Source organism: Orbicella faveolata, unplaced genomic scaffold (genome assembly GCF_042242905.1).
Source record: "Orbicella faveolata isolate gen_17 unplaced genomic scaffold, um_ofav_v1 contig_1, whole genome shotgun sequence".
Classification (NCBI taxonomy): Eukaryota; Metazoa; Cnidaria; class Anthozoa; order Scleractinia; family Merulinidae; genus Orbicella; species Orbicella faveolata.
In genome coordinates, this window is record NW_028301536.1 from 3,649,923 (window position 1) to 3,654,748 (window position 4,826).

At 41.6% G+C, this 4,826-nt stretch overlaps 1 long non-coding RNA gene across 1 annotated transcript; it reads right to left on the reverse strand.

Moving 5' to 3' along the window:
- Window positions 1–3,746: 3,746 nt before the first annotated feature.
- On the reverse strand, window positions 3,747–4,826 carry LOC149117749 (uncharacterized). Its single transcript, XR_016205332.1, has 2 exons — window positions 4,746–4,826; window positions 3,747–4,170 (listed from the first exon to the last, which is right to left on the reverse strand). It is a non-coding gene; the product is annotated as an uncharacterized LOC149117749 (long non-coding RNA).

The window sequence follows — 4,826 nt, forward strand, 5'->3', positions numbered from 1 at the left end:
TTTGGGGGGGGGGGGGGGGGAAGGGGGATTTGCTTCCGAAACAAAAAAACTCCTTTAAAGGCATAGAGAACTGTTCGCCGGCAAAATCTACCTTTGACGCACCGTGATCTGAGAGACCTTGATTGATCTGTTTAGCAAAGAAACGCAAAATCCGTTTTCGGATTCTTTCGAATTCAATTAAAGAATCCAGTCTTGAATTTTCTGAAAGAAACGCACCCTAAAACAAAGTTTATTTTAGACAGGCAACATACACAGAGGTCAGTGAAAGTGTGCATATTACGTAACGGCCGTTATCTCAGTGTGTTCGCTCGCATGTTGATTAAATTCAATCGCCGAACTATCCGAGGTTTAGAATGCGCCTTTCTCGTTTAAAATAACGTTCATTTCAAGGGTTATCCATACGCAACAAGCGCATGTTCATACAAGGAACTTAAGCGCGTTAGTCGGTTTTGTATTGCGTTCAATTAGCTCTTATTAACCGAGCAGGAGGTCTGTATGGGAGAATCTTGACCGAGGTCGTGAGTACAGACTGAACGCAGTGAGGTCTGTACACACGACCGAGGTCAAGATTCTCCCATACAGACCGACTTAGCTCGGTTAATAAGATGTTTATTATATGGCAAAGAAGAAAACTTTAATTCGTTTAATGTAACTGGTTTGCTGACATTTTGCTTGCAAACGGAGATGAGCTTAACTTAAACCTGCCGAAATTTGCTCGTCCTCTTTACTTTTTTTTTTTTTGTCATCAGGCTTTTTGGCACTTACATAAATGATGAAGCAGAAAATAAAAGAAAATGGTGAACATTTCTGTATTTTAGTTCGCTAATTTTTCAACCCAAAATGAAACCGGTCTAGATGCCGGTCTATATGGGAAAATCTAGACCGCGGTCAATATCGATTTCAGCCAATCAAATTCGTGAATTCGGTAGTTCCCAGTCCTTGTGAGACACAGCCATATAATAAATATTGCGGACTCGGATCAGGCAGTCTGTTATAAATTGCGACTCTTTTCAGCGACGTTATGTGTTTATATCAAGATTAAGAAAGCTTTCAGTTATTGAGACAAAACTTCGCAAGAAGATAAATGGTTTTTGAGTAGAATTATGGATGATTTCACTTGCCCCAGTCTGTGGTATTTAACGCTTTCAGTGTTTTGGGTATCCCTACTGGGGGTACCCACTGAACACGGGATACCCAAATCACTGTGGCAGAGGCGGTGGCGGCCATGTTTTCTGTTTCAAGAAGGTTGTTTTCTTGTAATGTTCACTCTTCTGTACGGACAGTTTCCACAACACTGAGACCAAAAGGTAGGTAAATAAAGTTTGAATAGTATTCCTTCCACTCTCTCTAAAAGTATTAAGATAGCTGTTCAATGTTCATGTTCATCTTAATCTTAATTTATTCAATTTCGCACCTCTACCATTGGTATAAATTAGTTTACTTTTCGCACAAATATTTTTTAACTTGAAAATGGTGCCAGGATGACACCGAAACGTCGTTGCTCAGTTTTTTCGCTAATCTTTATTGTTAACTGTATTTCCAAGTTTAATCTTATAAGAATTCTAAAAGTATTGCGTTAAAAAGTTCATGTCAATTTGCAAGTCTCCTAAAACTGTAAAAAGGGAATGCCGGAAACCCAGAAACCCGGAATTCCGAAAACCAAGGCCCAGAATCCTAAAACAAGGAATGTCTGTATTTTTAGATGACAAAAGGAGGTTAAAATCCTGGGGGAAACTGTACAGCCCCCGAGGTGATCTCGACCCCGAAATGATCTTAATTTTTCTTTGCGTCAGCCCTGAAATGATCCCAGACAAGAGAAAATGTACCTCATTTTCTCTTGTCCCAGACGAATTTATCCAATGGCAATTAAACATGGGACTATGGATCGCTCAAAGATGATAACAATAAAAATGATGGTAATAAAATAAAACCTTCACTGGGTTATTAACCAATTAATTCCCAGCTTTACCTCACACTCTTACAAATTGGTCGCATTAAGACTCTCGTTGATACATTGTAGGGCCTATAAGATTAAGGGGGGGGGGGGGGTAACGTTCTAAATAAACTGTGGTGCTGCGTAGGTGGGGAGTATAACAAGATAATTTGGTTTTATCAACTGGGTTGATTATGTGAATTGGCCACCGTAAAGAGATTCGAATCTCTTTATGGTGGCTAATTTACATTATCAACCCAGTTGATAAAACCAAATAACCTATAAGATTAAGGTGGCGAACACAGTGTCCGCGCGCGCTCTTGCTATGTACTGGTTCGTCCTCGGACAGCATTTTTATACGGACCTCCCAGTCGGCTAATAACATATATATGTATTACAGCCGAGGAGTCAGAAAAGAGCATTTCTCTTTGTTTGTCTCCATCATTCCAAGCTTCGCGACCCGGTTTGCGACTAGCGAAAATTACAAAACGCCTGGCCGTTGTGTTCTTTGACCTCTGTGCGATTTCGGGTCACTAAGCAAACGCTGGAAACATAAGCGCACACATAAAACACAAAAACGGATGCAGGTCCAATCTCGTCCCCAATCGTTTCGTATTCCCAGCCAATCAGATTTGTCAGATTTGAGAGGAAGTCCGTGAATGGCGGACGTCCGGTGTTGGACCATCCTCGGTGCTGACCAATAGGATTAGGGCCTCTGGGGACGAGAATGCTGTAAACCACTCCAATCGTCAACTGCCTTTTCAATTAAAAAGCCAGAAAAACTAATACCTCCATAACCTTTACTTGAAGTTTTCACTTTATTTTGTACTACTTCTGGCGGTTTACACTGAGTACGAGATGCTACACATATAATTTTAAGATATTATTTAAAACTATACATAAATCTAACTACACCGTGGTTACTGCTTTTAAAATGTGTTACTGATGCATTCACCGAGGAAGACGTATAATACGCTCAGTTCAAAGTGGGTCTAGATGAATACGCCAGGCAATGCATTGCTAAATACAGTTCTTGAAAGGGCGACCGCACCCTTGTACATTCTCGCCACGTGTTACCAACGAAAACGATGTCAACCTGAAAAGTCAGCTGCGCTCTAGAAAGTTAGCGGTCCGCCGAGCATTTACTTCCGCGACTCCGAGAACGCAAAATGGTGCTATGGACGAGAAGGGGTTTGGGCGTTCCCAGTCCTGTATTGCGTTGGTGAGTTCGAGAGAACAGCAGACTGCAGGAAGTCTAGCACTCTCAGGCGGACAAGAGGCGGTCTCCCTCGGGATTTAGACTGAGTGCGATGGACATTTCAGCCAGTACGTTGATTGATAAGGTATAGTTCATAAGTGAATAGAGATGGTGAATTTTAAGCTTAGTAATGAAATGTGAAAAGTGAACTGATAAACATCACAGGAGCGTGGGACAAAGAAAAAATCTGAGTTCCCGGCAGGAATCGAACCCATGACCTCCTGAACACCGGGCGGGCGCTCTATCCACTGAGCTACGAGAACTCATGGGGAGCAAATTCATTTAACTGAGTCCATATGTGACATGCGTCCTGCACACTACTAGGGTCAGCACTGTCGAAGTCATCGTGAGCGTGATAAGTGAATAAACATGGTGAATTTTAAGCTCGGTAATGAAATGTGAAAAGTGATCTGATCAACATGACACGAGCGTGGGACAAAGAAAAAATCTGAGTACTCGATAGGAATCGGGCCCATGACCCATGACCATGACATTTTACATCACAACTAAAACATCTGAGATGAATTTTATCATACATACATTTAACATCACAACTATAACGTCTGATATGTATTTTATCACGTCTTACGCAAATATTTTCACTACTGACACAAAGAAGCATGCTTCCCATACACCAAGTTTTCTATACAAATAATAAAATAACGGTTATTTCGCCAGATTTACTGGCACGCTTAATATTACTTGTGGCAATACTTCTCCGCCAAGTCTTTTCGTTTCACCAACTTGTGCTTTAAAGCATCAGATAAAGACGTATATGTTGCGGCAGAACCGCGCTGTTGTTTCCAATATAACAGCATCCGAAACACCCTTTCATGGTCCGAATCAAAATTTCTACATAGGGCTTGAAGAAATAGCTCCCCGATTTTTAATCGACGACCAAGTTGGGTCCGCTTGTCGCCGATACTCCTACCCAGTCCTTCTAATTCTTCATCCTTAGGCACACCTTCTTTGAGCAAAACTGAAAAAAGAGTTTGCCAGTACACACAAATCATTTTAGAAAACTCAACTTGAGCTCCAATAAAACACAGTACCTCTTCGGCGGTCAACTTCAAAAAGACATGCGAACTCTTAACCTGAGCCCACGATATGATCACATGATACTGGTGAGCGGATACCTTGGTTTGACAGCTGTCAATTAATCATAGCATGGATGTCCAATATCAAAGATGTACCTATGGTAATGGTGCTACCCTCTTATTTTTCAAGGTATGGGGCTTGGCGTGCGGACGCACGGATGTACGGACGTACATACGGACAGTCACGTGACACCCAAATAGTTTTTGATGATGATGATCGATGGGTTACCGAATTTTCTAGGATAACCTTAAGGTGCTACCTTGGTCTCTATCTGCCTGTGCTCTTCCAAGACGTTAAGAGAGCTTTAATCTGCATGTTTAAATGTTCAAGGTGTCATGGGGGTTCTTGTTTGTCTCGAGACGGTAATTGCTATTGAGTTCGAATTTGGCCCACAGCAGGGGCAGTGGGTTTAACTTTAAAACTGTACCACATTAAGAAGTCATAAATACCAATCACCTTCTGCCTTTTTCTCTGGTCTTGCTGCCTTGGCTGGTGGTTTCTTGTTACCTATCTCGTGAGAAACTACTGGAGTCAGTA